This window comes from Papio anubis, chromosome 4, assembly GCF_008728515.1.
Source record: "Papio anubis isolate 15944 chromosome 4, Panubis1.0, whole genome shotgun sequence".
NCBI lineage: Eukaryota > Metazoa > Chordata > Mammalia > Primates > Cercopithecidae > Papio > Papio anubis.
In genome coordinates, this window is record NC_044979.1 from 70,606,435 (window position 1) to 70,625,176 (window position 18,742).

Here is an 18,742-nt window from a genome sequence, read left to right on the forward strand (position 1 = left end):
GGCTTATAAACAATAGAAATTTATTTCTCACAGTTCTGAAGGCTGGAAGTCTGAGATCAGGGTGTCAGCATGGTCATATTCTGATGCGGGTGCCCCTCCAGGTTGCAGACTTCTCACGTGGTTAAGAAAAAAAAAAGTGCAAGAGAACCCTCTGAGGTCCCTTTTTATAAGGACACTAATCTCATTCATCAGGGCTCTGTCCTCATGACCTAATTGCCTTCCAAAGTCCCACTTCCCAATACCATCCCACTGGGGGTTAGAATTTCAACATATAAATTTGGGGGGATACAAACATTTGGTTCATAACAGAAGGTGAAATAAGGAAGGGAAGGAAATCAACCAAGGATGTGTGAATGCTGAGGACCCTATAGGACACTGTGCAGACATGCCTCAGAATTGACTCACCTAGGGGCATGGAGGACGGAGGGTTTATCCACCAACTCCACTCCACCACTCTGATTGAGGACTGCTTATGGGCATTAATACCCCTGCCTTGTCCAGCATGCTCCTGAAGCCAGGAAAACCTCCAGACAGAGAGTAACAGGAGCTTGAGGTAAGATATCCTGATATATACAGAAAGCTGAATACTGCAGCTTCAGGTAACCTCTGGAACAACTGAAGGGATATGGCCAGGCACCAATAGCATCTGCTACCCTCGCTGATATAAAATGGAACTCAGCAGGTTCCACCATCTAGTGATGGAGATAATACTGCACCTGGGACTGCACATCCAGCTGAGGGTTAGAGTGGGACTGAAATCCAGCCCATATTCTGTTTACCAAACTGTTTGCCCTGGCATGGGTCTGTGATCCACCTGGAGAAAGGAAAGCTCTTTTTCAAATTTGCACAAGAATAGTAAATAGGTTAGCAGTGGCCTTGATTATACTACCCCAATATTACAACAGATCTCCAAAAAATACAAGCGTTATAGGATCTGAGTTTACATACCACAGTTATTTTTTGATGTGGAAAAAAAACGCACACCAGAAAAATAAGGGAATATACAGCAACCAGATTTTGCAGTAGGTAATAATCCATTTTGGGAGAGGGAGGTGATTCTTAATGCAAATATAGTTTTTGCCAATCCATTCAAAGCAATTTTCCAAGATCTTCTGCAGCAATAATGAGTATGTGCTTTATGATGAGTTTTTCTTCTATTTTCAGAGAAGAGTTCATCTTTTTGCCTAACAGAGATGTGGCCCTGTCTAATTGTGCCTTTTGCCATCTTCGCTTATTGCTGGCGTTATCACTGGCTAATTGCTTTGCTTATCACTGGCTGTGCCTGACTCAGAGAGCATTTTTACTTGACCGGAATCTTCTGTTTCAAACCCAGCTCTGTGTGAGTGAATCTCATAGACTCCTCAGTGCTCCCCATGGGAAGGATTGACCCGGGTGTGATGTCTCCGGTTATTGCAGTTTGGAATTTCAATTGGTGTTGAGGCTTCTGCTTCCCACATTTACAATGGACACGTTGACTTTGCTGAATATGTTTACTGTGCTTGCCTGTGCTTCTGGGCAAGGGTTTTTATGTTCTTTTCTCTTCCACAAACTGTGGTTTGCATGTTTTCCATCTAACTGTTTAATAGCAGAATGCCTTTCTCCACCTTATGAACAAATTGAATTTTCTGATTGTAGGTTATTTACTAAGTCTTTGAAATCCTATAACTTGTCCTATAACTTGCAGCATGAAAGAGCTGTAGTCTTGAGTAACTGAACTTCAGTCAAGAAGCCTTTTAGTTCTAACAGCTACAAGGCATTATGAAAATACCTTTAGAGGTTTTTCTTTCTTAACAATTGTTAACCTCCCAAAAATCATAGAAAGTTAAGGCTGGACAAGGCCTCACAGGTCATCCCAAAGTAGCACCTCATGTCTGTAGCTTGTCAACTACAATATCTTACCATGATGTGATGGAGCAAAATTATTTTAAGGAGGACCTCAAATATGTCCACTCTCTCATCACAGCTTTCCTTGAAATGGGAGGAGGCATATGGATGGTGAAGAACAGTGATGCCTTGATGAATATCCTGGCATGTCTTTGAGATTTTCTTTTGTTACCTTTTTCCTAATTTGTAATAGCTCTTTTCCTGGCCTTAACTCTAACCTTGGGTGCCCTGCAGAGACAGTTAATAAGAGATGGCAATTCGTGCAAAAAACACACTTTGAACTCAACAAAATGTGGTGAGAATCTCACACACCAGATGGAGTCTCCTATTTTCTATAGACGAGCAATGGGGATGACAGTTTCACATTCTGACAACAGATACAGAGCACTACTGTGTGGGCAAATGAGTAGATCATCAAGGAGCCCTTCAGTTCCAGGTGGCTGCTTTTATATTTATTTAAGTTGAGGATTAAAATAGATGGACAAGCCCATGTGGCTTTCTGCAGATGAGAAACAATTTTGTTTGCTATTATAAAGTTTCTCTTGACAACATGTAACTTGTTACCACATTGCCATTTATGTTCCTAACTTGAAATTTAATCCTTCAACTTATATAATGACTTCTTGGATTTTAATGATTTAGTCACAGAGATTTTTATAATTGGAACCATTTGAAATAATTGAATAGTGGTTTGGGGGGTCAGACAAACCTAGGTTTAAATCCCACTGACTAGCTCTGTGACCTCAATCAAGTTATTTCACTATCTAAACTTCAATGTGCCCCCATCCGAAAGACTTGGGCTGATAATACCTCATGGAACTGTTGAAAGGGATAAATAAGATAGATAAATGTACAAAAAGACTAATATAGTGTCTGGTACATAATGAATCTAGATCCTTCCAAACATTTATCTCTCTTTCTCTTTTTGTTGGCTTTCTTATATAGTAAGAACTCTCATACAACATTCAATATTTTTTTCAAGGTAAAAAAATTGTCCATGAAGATTGCTACTATTTTGCATATTTTCTCCAGAATAGTACTTTTGTCCCCTGTGAGCCAGACACTGAGGTTCATATTTTGGAGTGTTGTGAGTAGGCCTGTTTCTCTCAGCACCCCTCCCAGTGCTAGATTCTGCATTGGTACAAGGGGAGTTCAGCAGGATTTCAGGTTCTAATCAGTCAAAGGAATTATTGCTTCCAAATCTGAACTCCTCCTACCTTCTATCATGAGGACAACTGTAAATACAGGAACTTTCTAACTCGCCACTCTGACATTTGTGGGTGTCAGTTCTCTTAGCTGATGCCTTGATTTCAGAGATGTCATCCCATATTGTCTTCTATTATCAGATTCTCTCCCTACCCCTTTTACAGATGTTCTCTATCCTTCCACTTGGTGTAGAAACTGGCAAACCAGTTCATCATCAGCCTTTTTCCACCTTATTGATTGTGATTCAATGGCAAACACTCTTGGCCAGTATCTGGAGACACGGGAGATGTTGGAGGGATTTATTTTATTTTATTTTTAATGTAATCATTTTGGAGCTCTGCTGAAAATTGTTGAAGAGAAAATGCAAATGTTCATCTTGGCAAATGCTAACATTTGTTGAGCATATCTAAGGAGTAGATAAGTAAAATTTCTTTGTTAAATCCTCAGTGTTGTGTCTGGATACATATGTTTGCCTTTCTCTTCTCTCTCCCATGTGTGGAGACCTCTGTGTGGAGGGTCCAGCGTGTCACGACTGCTTTTGAGTCTGGATTCTCTTTGCTGTCTGGAGAATGCTGTGTGTGCCATGGAACCTTCTGGTAATGTAGCCATGTACTCTGTGGACCCGTTCTCAGAATCATCTTTTTTAACAAGAATAAAATACAGTACATAATATGATGTCAAGGGAAACCAATTACATGAAAATACAGTTATCAAAGTATTTTATTATGATAATTGCCTCTTCATTAATGCAAAAAATAATAAGATCTTATAGCAGGTCTAATTACTATAATTCCAAAATTGTGAGGAATAGAAATAATAATTTGAAGACATCTGGAAAAACAACAAAATAGCATTAAAATATCTGTAATTTTTACTAGTGACAAAGTCATAAGTATTACTGACATGACTATAGTTTGTTTCTTACATTTGTGATAGAAGGAATGCTAAATTTCAGAGATTAGCAAAAATAAAGACTAAAGATGTCTCTTTTTTTTCATCCACCTTCATGGAGCTCCCTGAATTCTATCTCCATGATTCCTTAGATGCTCATGGCTGGCAGCTTAAGAATCCTAAGACCTCAACTCTCGGCATGTGAACCAAACTCTCCAGTTAGAGATTCCCACGCTCTGACCTCTCTCATCGCCAAAGATGCAAGGATTCCAGAGTCAATTCCCTGCCAATGGCAAGAGGCAAAATCTGAACACTCAAAACCAAAGCTGTACTTAAGAGAAGGGCCTTTGTCTTTGCTGACAATGGAAGGGATTCATTGAAAAGATCATTATGTACCTTTAATGTTTGGTTAATGTGCCTTTGAAGGTTCTGGAGCACACCACTAGAGGAATTCATCCCCCACTGCACAGCAAATATTGAAAGAAAAAAGGCAGGTCAATGTATTTAGTTCATGGAGATAAACACTTTCCCAGTCTATGTCTCGGCAGTGGTGAAGGCCCTCATGCTAGATCATTCTGTAGGCGGCCTGAAGGGAGAGAGAGAGACTTGGGATTTTCACGCAGGACGCAGGCTGGCTGTTCCCAGCACTACCTCTGTCTGTTTGTTCTCTGGTGTTTGTTTTTCTATCCCCATCCCTCCTCCTTCTCAGTCTGGCTCCACTTCAGCTCTGAACTGGAGCCCCAACGGCTGAGACTGACTTCTTCTATGAAACCCTCCTGAAGCCACCCTAGGCTCTGCCAGGAGGAGACAGGAGTCACACCGCTGGGCATTGTCACCACCACCTTCCTCCTTCCACCTTCCTCCTTCCACTTTCCTCATACACCAAAGGTTCCCAGCTCAGCTCCTGCCAAGTCCTGACAGCTCTGGAAAAGCAGAGAGGCTTCCTTTGACTCCCTTGCAGGTCTCCATGCTGTGCACGGCTGCCAAGCCACAGGGCCAGCTCTAGGAATGTGTTTTTAATATTCATTGTTCACTCTGTCTGTTCCTGATGTGTGCACTGCAATTATTGTAATTCTTTGCACATGTGTTGTTATGAAATGGGTGTCTTTTAAGCTATGCCAGGTTATTTTTTTTCTTTCTGAAACCCAAATATATTATTTCTACCTATGTTTCAGTTAGTTTGCCACGCTTCTTTATTTTATTTCAAAGATCAGTCTGGGCGGCAAAGAAAGAGTGCAGTGTGCACAAAGCAAGGTTCGCCTGCTTTCCTCATGGTAGAACAGTTGCTTTTGATTTAGGTTTGTGTGGTTTCCACCTCACTCCCTTGTTTTCATCTTTCCATGTGCACAACCAAGCTGACTTTCAGACATACACAGCCCACATGTGCTGCTCCTGGAGTAGCCATCTGCACCCAGGAGAAAGGCACACATGCAGCGTGCAGAACACAGACATGCACACATGTGCATGCAGACAGCATTTGGGTGGAAGATTTCTTAATATTCATCTCGTATCCTTCTTAGTGGTGAGGAGGGAAAAGAAGTCTAGAAAAACTCCTTTCGTTTCTTTCTTCTTTTTTCTTTCTTTCTTGCTTTCTTTCTTCTAATTGAGGCTTTTCTGACACAACGTAGAAACTTCAGTCACCACGGCACAAAAATCATTATGTTTCTTCATTAATTCAGATGGAGGGTTTTTTTGTCCGTTTTTATTTTATCAAAGAAAAATAACAGATGTAAATCTGAAAGGCCAGATTTTAACATCCACTAACACATTTTAAGTTTCTTAGGACAAGACAAAAACTTAGTAAATTAAGAATGACTATTGTTTCACCTTTGAGAGCTTAGTCTTAAGATTCACAGAAGCTAAATTAAAAATAAAAAGGCAGAGTAGTCCACCTGGCAAACATCACCAACTATCCCCCTATACCGATTCCTTTCTTTAGAGATTCTCAGGCCACTGTCTGTTTTTGCCAGCAGAGAAATCTGACACAGTCACACCCCTGCCTGCTAAGCATTTTACTTTCATTGTTAACCATATCCATTTGTCACCATGAAACATTATTATTTTAAGGTAGCAGGGAAGCAGGACTGCTTGTTGCATAATAGTGCTCTAGCTCTCATTGCCAAGAAGGAATCAAAGAAATGGACGGTGGTTGATGTGGGAAATCACACCGGAGAGAAAGAAACATGCAGAGAGAGACAGAGACAGGGTGTTGTGGGGAGGGAGGAAAGGGTAAAGAGAAATAGAGACAGACAGGCAGGGAGAAAGATACTGAGAGACAAAAACCAGAGAAGACAGCTGCACAGAAAAGCTAGAATTTCCATGAAAAGGTTTATAAAAGGATGATCTAGCTGTTGCTAGGGAGCTGGGAGAAGAGCAGACACACCCTCCACCTGATTTTCCGTATCTACCTGCATGTCTCTGTTTGCATCATCTCCCCGGCGAGGGGGCTGGAGAAAGAGGAAAAGACTTTTGACTAAACGGCCCTCTTAGACACAGACTGCTCTATAGCACACTCTGTGCAGAGTGAATTTGAGTTGCTGTGTTGGGAGCATGTCTGAGGTCAAAGGGCACAGCCCAACACCCCAAAGTTGCAAGGCCAAGACTGTACTCATCAAGCTGTGGGGAACAACCCACTCTCCTATATGACAGCTCTTGGATGTGTGACCCAGGCCAGGTGGGTCCTGCCTTCCCCTGACTAAAGGACTGTATTGTGGTGACCTATTTGTGTAACCAGGGAGCTTGGTCTTATTGTTGCACAGGCCTGGAGTTGGGAAGAGGAATCTATGGCTGCCAGAAATCAGCAACAGCTCTGGATAAGATTGGTGGGAAGTGGGATGGAAGTCATTGCCCCTCCAGGATCACCTGCATGGCAGCCTATATGAGTCAGGGTTCTCTAGAGAAACAAAACAGAGACAGCAAGAGGGAGACCAAAAGAAAGAGATTTTAAATAATTGACTAACAATTTAAGGAACTGGCTAGCAGGGCAGGCTAGCAGTCTGGAAAATTCCGGGAGGGGTTGATGTTGCAGTCTTGAACTCAGGGGCAGCTTCCTTCCCCTTCCAGCAAACTGTCTTTTCTCTTAAGGCTTTCAACTGATTGGGTAAGGCCCACCCACACTACGGAAAGTGATCAGCTTTATCTGAAGTCTACTGACTTTAATTTTAGTCACCTCTAGGAAAATACTTTCACAGCGATATCTAGACTGGAGTTAAACCAAACAACTGAATACCATAGTCTACCCAACTTGACACAGAAAATTAACTACCACGTAGCTCCATGACTGTGGGTGGATAATGTTCATCTATTTACTGAGCTAACCTGTCAAAGTTCCAAAGGTCTGAGGTAGGCATATCTGTACATTGGAGCCAGTGTGATAGAAGCTGGAACCTTCATCTAGCATAGTTGTTGCTTTGTTCTGTCACAAGATAATTCCTTCCAGAATTAGGTCTTTGAAGGGCGGCTCCTCTAAGGAATTTATCTCCACCCTAAATTCACTTTTCCTGTTTAGTCCAGACCCTCTCTAAAGTCTCACCTAGATGATCAGACCACCACCATTGGAAACTTCGCCCTATCACACACCTGCATCCATCTTTTGTCCACACTCCAGAAAAGTGCCTGATGTTCACTGAGCTATCCTCCACTCAGCTGTGGGCTCCAGAAACCCTGGGCATGTCAACTCTACTCCTACATAGGAAAGCAAATACAGGTGTCCCAATCTGTGCTCAGTCTCCCCAAAAGTGAGAGCTATGGCTGCTTACCCCAGCACAGTAAGGCTGTCAGATTTAGAGAAAAATAAAAAGCCCAAATAAACTTGACAACAGATAATTTTTATTATAAATATATTCCATACTTGGGAAATACTTGCACTAAAAAATTATTCACTATTGATCTGAAATTTATTCCATTAAATTTGAATTCCAGATCAACCACAAATAATTTTTAGTATAAATATCTCTCATTCAATATTTGGGACATACTTATAAAAAAATCCTTGTTAATCTGAAATTCAAATTTAACTGGGCATTTTGTATTTCATCTGGCAATCCTCCAAGGTGACCCAAATTACAAGGACACCCCTCCAACTCATGCAATATTTTTGTCTCAGAGATAACATAGCCTGATTTTCTGTCTAGTAACAGATATTTTTCCATAGGCAAGGCTTTGGGTCTTGCTCCTTCTATAACAAAAGCTTCTGGCCACCTCCCCTCCCAACACTAGCTGCCCTGGAGGGATGGAGCCACTCCAGCTTTATCCCTTCTCCTAATTGGGGTAGGGTGGGAGGAGTACCCAATTCATCCTGTTCAGATGGATGGATGTTCAGAGAAGGGGTCATTGACATCCCCAGTCATTTGGGCTCAAGACTCCAGAGCCATCCTCAATTCTCCCTTTCCTTTGGTCTACCCTTACAGTGCTTTATTCACAATGTCTTTTGTGTCTTCTCTCTTTCATCACAGCTATGCTTCTAATCCAGACTCATTATTTTTCACTTAGGTGACAACACGAACTTCTGAATTTTTTCTTCCTGCCTATAGCATCTCTCTTCCACAGTCCATCTACCACACTCACTGTCCTGAAGTTCAGAACCATCATAGCATCCAAACACTCCCAGCACTCAGAGGCACTTTGTCTCCAGAATGCCTGCCAAATGAAGTCATATATTTTGGCCTACATCAAGTCCAAATAGCAAGGCCATATATCATTCCTTCAAGCAACTGACTTTAAACAGGGGTCACAAACTTTTTCTCTAAAGAGCCAGATAGTAAATTTTTTAGACTTTCAGGGCCATACGAGTCTCTGTCACAATCACTCAACTCTGTTGTTGTGTGAAAGCAGTTATAGACAATACATCAATGAATGGGCATGGCTGTATTCCAACACAATTTTATTTATCAAAACAAGTGGAGAGGACAGTTGGCCCACTGTAGTTTACAGTTCCCTTCCCTAGCTACCAAATCAAACCTGTTCTCCAAGTCCCAGCTCAAGTACCTCTCTCTCTGTAAAGCTCCCTCTGATTCATCCAGTTTAAGTGACTCCTTCCTCACTCCACGCACTTTATGCCTCTTTTATGGCAGTGTGCATATTCTGCCTTGCACAGAGTCCTTGCCTCCTCTCCGTGTTGACAAGTTTGGCATTCCTTGCAGAGGCTGCCACAATCCTTTACTCAAGGTAGATATTTAATAATAAAGTATTGGTAGGAAGAATGATTGAAAGTCACTGGAGAGTAGGTCCACAGAAAGGGCAGAGGTTTGATCCACTATAGCTTCCTCATCTCCTCCAGGAAAAGCATGAGTTCCCTTGAAAGCCATAGAGCAACACCCATTGCCTTGTAGAGGAGTCCAAATTCCAGGCCAGTCAGCCATCATTTAAAACACACAGAAGCCTGCCCATCAAAAATAAATTAGCTAAACATTCAATTCTCCAACGAGGAAGGTTGGTATTGCAAATGGATTTGTGCTGAAACCATTTTCCTTTTTGAAATGCACCCAAGTTTTAAAATAAATAGCTTCATTTGATCTGAACTGCCAACACATTCCTCCAAATCCATCCCTTGAGAGAACCTTGTTAGCTGCTTCAGCTCAAATCCACATGACTCCAAAACATCTTAGCTTCTCATAGCAAGACTGGAAACAGCCAGGCCCTGTGTGCCTCAGAGAAAGGTTTTCAGAGCTGGGAAGAATGAACTGAGGGACAGAGCAATTACACAAATATTTCTCCAGCAAAATAACTAGGAAAGTCTAAAAAGGGGGTTTTAAGTTAGTTATTATTGAAAATTGCAAGCAAATTTATTTATTTATTTATTTATTTATTTATTTATTTATTGTCTTAGGGATGGTTTGATTACACTACCACATGCTTGATTTTGGCTCTCTAATCATTTTAAGTGCATGTCATGTCTCCTTTATTAATCTATAGGCTTCTCAAGAGAAAGATACACATTTTCTGTTTCTTGCATACCTCCTGGCATTATAATACCAAGGCCACAGTAAACACTAAACACACAATAAATATGTGAATAAATGGGGTATATTAACCTACTAGAGTCCTTGATGGGGAAATTAAGTTACTCAAGTTAATTTTTTAAAAAAGAATTCTCCTCTCTTTAAAATCATGATTCCACCTCCTCTTTACCACCAACTAGTACCTCTAAATCCTTTGCAATTTCCATAACAATGAAAGGAAAAACCAAAATTTTGCCGCTTGCAGCTAAATTTTATAAGGAAGTTATTTTGATGGTGAGGCACAATGCACCAACACTCTTAAGTAGATGAATAACAAAACTTTTTTCTGCTTCCAGCTCCAAATAAAATGATTCCACCCAGGGCCACACAGGGACTGCACCTGAGGCAGGGCAACAGCAAGCTTGAGCTATAGCAGGCAGTTTGTGCATGGCAAGTTGGGTGGGGTTAGCTAGGTTTCCTGAGCTCCCTGGGAACTGGCTTATTTGAATAATTTCTCTGGCTCATAGGGGCTGTTCTTAGTTGTCTGTCTGGTTACCTGGCCCTGAGGCATTTAGAGATGTTGCATAGAGTTCCAGAATGTGTGAGCCTGATAAGGGAAGTCCTTAGGGGTATGGACTTAATCAGCGGCTCAAAGAGGGAAACTGACCAGCCTCCAACCAGTGCCTCAAAACTGGGTGAAGACAGCATTCTTTTTTTAAAAAACTATACTTTAAACTATAACAGCAGTCACTGACAAAACTCTTAGCTAGTAGAATATTTGTTTCATAAAAACAGGTTCCTGCCTAGATTGTTCTCCTTATCACTCTATCCCAATGCTAGTATGTTGAAGGCACTCCCCACATTTTCTTGAATAAATGGAATCAATTCATACTTTCAACCCTACAGCACGGCAGAAAGGTGGCCCTGTTGGGCCAAACCACTGGCCCGGGCCAGGGCAGAAACTACAGGCCTGGATTCTACAACACTTTCAGTAGATATTGAGGGCTCCACCACAGTGGGGAAAGACTGTAGTAAATCTCCTATCCAGAAAAAAAAAACAAAAAAATATAAGTCAGGACAATATTGGTCTGTTAAGAAATTATATCCATAATCTGGAATGTTTTCATTTTATTGAAATGACAGATATCATACTGATCGAATCTTGAGAGCAAAGTAATAATTGGGGGTAAGAGAAATGGGAATGAGAAAAACAGAAACTGGCCAAATGCCAGCTATGTTGCAACGGTTCTACTGTATAGTAGAAGACAACGAAGCTTCAAAAATCAAAAATAAAGGGAAAGAAAAACATGAGACTGGATAACAGAAGGTCAAGGACTTTGGGAAGAGTGAAAGTCACTGATTTTAAAAGATCATGTGGCACTAAGCATTTGGAGGGACTATCATAGCTTGTTAGCAGAAAATAACTGAAAGAAAATATATCTAGATTAAATAAATAGTATAGATAAAATAAATAGTAAATAATGTCTTGGACTGTAGGAAGTAAATTATTAGTCTAATTAATGCAAGAAAACTTTAAAAATTATATTATATTATAACCAGTGTAGTGTTTCCATGGGAAGTACCACAGGATGGGAGTTTTATGATAAATAGCTTTAGAAAATTCCGGGTTAAGCAATTCTAAATGATTTATTCATCACAAGACCAATTAGATTCTTTACTATGTTCACGTGTGTTGGGAACCACCAAGAGGAAGGTGTGATGTGAAGGTCTTGACCAGAGAACACTTCTTTCTTGGAGCAGCTTATATAATTCATTTTCCATGGCACACTCTTTAATAAAGCCTATGATAACCTAACATTTTTCTCCACCTGTTATTTTTGTAGTAACAAAAGTTATTTTATTCTGTCAGAGAATCTAGACAACTATGTTCCAAAATATATAACACCTACCTCTTAGGCAATAACTAGAAAATTCTTATGTATACTACAGGCATCTATGTCTTTTGAGAGAATGCATCTATCTGGTCTCTCTATGACTTTCTTGGGGCGGACCAAATATATGTGATGTTATCAGCTTTCCTCAGCACTGAAAAATAAACTCAAAAACAAAAATAAAACAGATTTGAAGCAGGCTGTGGTGAATGATGAGAAAACAATACTCCAAACTGAATGTTGACCCCTGTCCCATCCCACTCTCATCATCTACTTAATTAAAAGACTAGAAAAGAATTAACTTAAAGTCTGGAACCAACACAGCACGTGAAGGATAACATTAACTAGAATTTCAATTTCTGCAAGTCTTTGCAAAATTTGGCAGTGACTTTTACTGAATGAGCATCTGATCATGACATCAAATAATATGAAATATCAGCATTTAGTTACTTAGCTTGATATGTCAAGCAGAAGCAAAATCTGCAGTCAACATTTCAGGAACAGAAAACTGATAGGCAGGTCTTCACCTAGCAATTCACTCAGTGATTCTGTGACAAGTAATCAGTCTTTTTTTTCTGGAAACCTCCTTGCAGGATCTTGTGATTCTGATGCCATAATGCAGAAGTTATTCATTGATATTTTGAATGCTGTAAGGTCATTTTATAGGACCTTCAAGGAACTACTGACATTACTTTTTGATTATTTAAACTTCCTTTAAATATCTATTGAGTCATAAAGACATTGCCATGAAAGCTGCTATGAGATCACTGATGTTACAAGGAAAACAGGCTAGAAGTTGGTGACTTACAGTAACAGTTCCAACAATGGCTTTTTTTATTGAAGTATTCATTGAGTACATAGCATATGCCAGCTCTTTAGTCCCCTGGTCTGCTTAGCTCTATCTTTATAACTAAATGACCAAGATGGCCTAGTCAATGAGGCAGTCTTTAAACTACTTTCAATGGCAAAAGGAATAGACTGCTCCTTGCCAGCAACTGAACAAAGCTGGATGGAGAATGACTTTGACAAGTTGAGAGAAGAAGGCTTCAGATGATCAAACTTCTCAGAGCTAAAGGAAGAACTACAAAGCCAGCACACAGAAACTAAAAACCTTGGAAAAGCATTTGACAAATGGGTAACTACAATAACCAATGCAGAGAAGTCTATAAACGACCTGATAGAGATGAAAACCATGACACGAGAACTACCTGACAAATGCACAAGCTTCAGTAACCAACTCAATCAACTGGAAGAAAGAGTATCAGAGATTGAAGATCAAATGAATGAAATGAAGTGAGAAGAGAAGTTTAAAGAAAAAAGAGTAAAAAGAAACAAATAAAGTTTCCAAGAAATATGTGACTATGTGAAAAGACCAAATCTACGTCTGATTGGTGTACCTGAAAGTGACGGGGAGAATGGAAGCAAGCTGGAAAACACTCTGCAGGATATTATCCAGGAGAACTTCCCCAACCTAGCAAGGCAGGCCAACATTCAAATTCAGGAAACACAGAGAATACCACAAGGATACTCCTTGAGAAGAGCAACTCCAAGACACATAATTGTCAGATTCACCAAAGTTGAAATGAAGGAAAAAATGTTAAGGGCAGCAAGAGAAAAAGGTCGGGTTACCCATAAAGGAAAGCCCACCAGACTAACAGTGGATCTCTTGGCAGAAACTCTACAAGCCAGAAGAGAGCAAGGGCCAATATTCAACGTTCTTAAAGAAAATAATTTTCAACCCAGAATTTCATATCCAGTCAAACTAAATTTCATAAGTGAAGGAAAAATAAAATCCTTTACAGAAAAGCAAATGCTGAGAGACTTTGTCACCACCAGGCCTGTCTTACAAGAGCTCCTGAAGGAAGCACTAAACATGGAAAGGAACAACCAATACCAGCCATTGCAAAAACATGCCAAAATGTAAAGACCATTGATGCTAGGAAGAAACTGCACCAACTAACAAGCAAAATAACCAGCTAACATCATAAGGACAGGATCAAGTTCACACATAATAATATTAACCTTAAATGTAAATGTGCTAAATGGTCTAATTAAAATGGCAAATTGGATAAAGAGTCAAGACCCATCAGTGTGCTGTATTCAGGAGACCCACCTCACATGCAGAGACACACATAGGCTCAAAATAAAGGGATGGAGGAAGATCTACCAAGCAAATGAAAAACAAAAAAAGGCAGGGGTTTCAATCCCAGTCTCTCATAAAACAGACTTTAAACCAACAAAGATCAAAAGAGGGGAGGCCATTACATAATGGTAAAGAGATCAATTCAACAAGAAGAGCTAACTATCCTAAATATATATGCACCCAAGACAGGAGCACCCAGATTCATAAAGAAAGTCCTTAGAGACTTACAAAGAGACTTAGACTCCCACACAATAATAACGGGAGATGTTAACACCCCACTGTCAACATTAGACAGATCAACGAGACAGAAAGTTAACAAGGATATCCAGGACTTGAACTCAGCTCTGCACCAAGCGGACCTAATAGACATCTACAGAACTCTCACCCCAAATCAGAGAATATATATTTCTTCTCAGCACCCATCCTTATTCCAAAATTGACCACATAGTTTGGAAGCCCAAAGGCGCCCTCAGCAATGTAAAAGAACAGAAATTATAACAAACTGTCTCTCAGACCACGAGTGTAATCAGGCTGGAACTCAGGACTAGGAAACTCAGTCAAGGCTACGCTCCGGTACATGGAAACTGAACGAACCTGCTCCTGGTGGCTACTGGATACATCAAAATGAAGGAAAAGAAATAAAGATGTTCTTTGAAACCAATGAGAATAAAGATGTAACATACAGAATCTCTAGGACACATTTAAGCGGCATTATAGAAATTTACCTGCTTTTAAATACCACAAGAGAAAGCAGGAAAGATCTAAAATTGACACCTAACATCACAATTCACAAAAGACCCTAGAAGCAAGAACAAACACGACCAAAAGAGCTAGCAGAAGGCAAAAAATAACTAAGATCAGAGCAGAACTAGAAGAGGAGATAGAACTAAAAAACCCTCAAAATCAATGAATCCAGGAGCTGAAGTTTTGAGGAAAGATCAGCTCAGGAATTGATAGAGCACTACAAGACTAATAAAGAAGAAAAAGAGAAAGATCAAATAAGATGCAATAAAAAAAATGATAAAGGGATATCACCACCAACCCCAGAAATAAAACTCCCATCAGAGAATGCTATAAACACCTCTGCTTACAAATAAACTAGAAACCTAGAAGAAATGGATAGAAATTCTGGACTCCCGCCACTATCCCAAAGATAAAACCAAGGGAAGAAATTAAGATCCTGAATAGACCAATACTTGAGGCTCCTGAGAATTGGGGGCAATAATTAATAATACAACCAAAAAGTCCAGGACCAGATGGATTCACAGCTGGGTTCTACAGAGTACAAGGAGGAGCTGGTACCATTCCTTCTGAAACTATTCAATCAATGAAAAAGAGAATCCTCCTAACTCATTTTATGGGGCCAACATCATCCTGATACAAAGCCTGGCAAGAGACACAACAAAAGAGAATTTTAGACCAATATCCTAATGATGAACATCAATGCAAAAATCCCTCAATAAAATACTGGCAAACGGAATCAGCAGCATCAGCTTATCCACCGATCAAGTGGGCTTCATCCCTGGGATGCAAGGTTGGTTCAACATACGCAAATCAATAAACATAATCCAGCATATAAACAGAAACAAAGACAAAAACCACATGATTTTCTCAATAGATGCAGAAAAGGCCTTTGACAAAATTCAACAGCTAAAACCTCTCAATAAATTCGATATTAATGGAACGTATCTCAAAATAATAAGAGCTATTTATGAAAAACCCACAGCCAATATCATACTGAATGGGCAAAAACTGGAAGCATTCCCCTTAAAAACTGGCACAAGACAGGGATGCCCTCTCTCACCACTCCTATTCAACATAATGTTGGAAGTTCTGGCCAGGGCAATCAGGCAAGGGAAAGAAATAAAGGGTATTCAATTAGGAAAAGAAGAAGTCAAATTGTCCCTATTTGCAGATGACATGATTGTATATTTAGAAAACCCCATCATCTCAGCCCAAAATCTCCTCAAGCTGATAAGCAACTTCAGCAAAGTCTCAGGATACAAAATCAATGTGCAAAAATCACAAGCATTGTTATACACCAATAGGAGACAAACAGAGAGCCAAACCATGAATGAACTTCCATTCACAATTGCTTCAAAGAGAATAAAATACCTAGGAATCCAACTTACAAGAGACGTAAAGAACCTCTTCAAGGAGAACTACAAACCACTGCTCAGTGAAATAAAAGAGGACACAAACAAATGGAGGAACATACCATGCTCATGGATAGGAAGAATCAATAAGAAAATGGCCATATTGCCCGAGATAATTTATAGATTCAATGCCATCCCCATCAAGCTACCAATGACTTTCTTCATAGAACTGTAAAAAACTACTTTAAGGTTCATATGGAACCAAAAAAGAGCCCACATTGCCAAGACAATCCTAAGTCAAAAGAACAAAGCTGGAGGCATCACGCCACCTGACTTCAAATATACAACAAGGCTACAGTAACCAAAACAGCATGGTACTGGTACCAAAACAGAGATATAGACCAATGGAACAGAGCAGAGCCCTCAGAAATAATACCACACATCTACAACCATCTGATCTTTGAAAAACCTGAGAAAAACAAAAATGGGGAAAGAATTCTCTATGTAATAAATGATGCTGGGAAAACTGGCTAGCCATAAGTAGAAAGCTGAAATTGGATCCTTTCTTTACTCCTTATATGAAAATTAATTCAAGACAGATTAGAGACTTAAATGTTAGACCTAAAACCATAAAAAAACCCTAGAAGAAAACCTAGGCAATACCATTCAGGACATAGGCATGGGTAAGGACTTCACGTCTAAAACACCAAAAGCAATGGCAACAAAAGCCAAAATTGACAAATGGGATCTAATTAAACTAAAGGGCTTCTGCACAGCAAAAGAAACTACCATCAGAGTGAACAGGCAACCTACAGAATGGGAGAAAATTTTTGCAATCTACTCATCTGACAAAGGGCTAATATCCAGAATCTACAAAAAACTCAAACAAATTTACAAGAAAAAAACAAACAACCCCATCAAAAAGTGAGCAAAGGATATGAACAGACAGTTCTCAAAAGAAGACATTCATACAGCCAACAGACACATGAAAAAATGCTCATCATCACTGGCCATCAGAGAAACGCAAATCAAAACCACAATGAGATACCATCTCACACCAGTTAGAATGGCAATCATTAAACAGGCAATCAGGAAACAACAGGTGCTGGAGAGGATGTGGAGAAATAGGAACACTTTTACACTGTTGGTGGGATTGTAAACTAGTTCAACCATTGTGGAAAACAGTATGGCGATTCCTTCAGGATCTAGAACTAGAAATACCATATGACCCAGCCATCACATTACTGGATATATACCCAAAGGATTATAAGTCATGCTGCTATAAAGACACATGCACACGTATGTTTATTGCGGCACTATTCACCATAGCAAAGACTTGGAATCAACCCAAATGTCCATCAATGACAGACTGGATTAAGAAAATGTGGCACATATACACCATGGAATACTATGCAGCCATAAAAAAGGATGAGTTTGTGTCCTTTGTAGGGACATGGATGCAGCTGGAAACAATCATTCTCAGCAAACTGTCACAAGGACAATGCTAGAATATATATATATGTGTGTGTGTTTGTGTGTATATGTGTGTGTGTGTGTGTGTGTATATCTCATAGTTTCTTTATCCACTCGTTGACTGATGGGCATTTGGTTGGTTCCATGATTTTGCAGTTGTGAATTGTGCTGCTATAAATATGCGTGTGCAAGTATCTTTTTCATATAATGACTTCTTTTCCTCTGGGTAGATACCCAGTAGTGGGATTGCTGGATCAGATGGTAGTTCTACTTTCAGTTCTTTAAGGAATCGCCATACTGTTTTCCACAGTGTGCTAGTTTACATTCCCACCAACAGTGTAGAAGTGTTCCCTGATCACCGCATCCATGCCAGCATCTACTGTTTTTTTATTTTTTTGATTATGGCCATTCTTGCAGGAACAAGGAGGTATGGAATTGTGGTTTTGATTTGCATTTCTCTGATCATTAGTGATGTTGAGCATTTCTTCATATTGTTTGTTTTCCATTTGTACATCTTCTTTTGAGAATTGTCTATTCATGTCCTTAGCCCACTTTTTGATGGGATTGTTTGTGTTTTCTTACTGATTTGTTTGAGTTCATTGTAGATTCTGGATATTAGTCCTTTGTCAGATGTATAGATTGTAAAGATTTTCTCCCACTCTGTGGGTTGTCTGTTTACTCTGCTGACCGTTCCTTTTGCCATGCAAAAGCTCTTTAGTTTAATTAAGTCCCAATTACTTATCTTTGTTTTCATTGCATTTGCTTTTGGGTTCTTGGTCATGAAATCCTTGCCTAAGCCAATGTCTAGAAGGTTTATTTCCAATGTTACATTCTAGAATTTTTATAGTTTCAGGTCTTAGATTTAAGTCCTTAATTCACCTTGAGTTTATTTTTGTATAAGGTAAGAAATGAGGATCCCGTTTCATTCTCGTATATGTGGCTAGCCAATTATCCCAGCACCATTTGTCGAAAAGTATTGGGTGAAATCCCCACCCCCAATATTTATCATGGATTCTTTTCTATTTCCCTAAGTGTCTTGGTTGGTTTAAGAAATAAAAGGAACGAGTACAAGAGAGAGAAATTTTAAAGCTGGGTGTCCAAGGGAGACATCACATGTTGGCAGGTTCAACCGTAAAAGGTAGCTGCCTCAAGTGGGCCGTCTATAGACCTACCCTCAGGGTGCATTCTCTTTCTCAGGGATGTTCCTTGCTGAGAAAA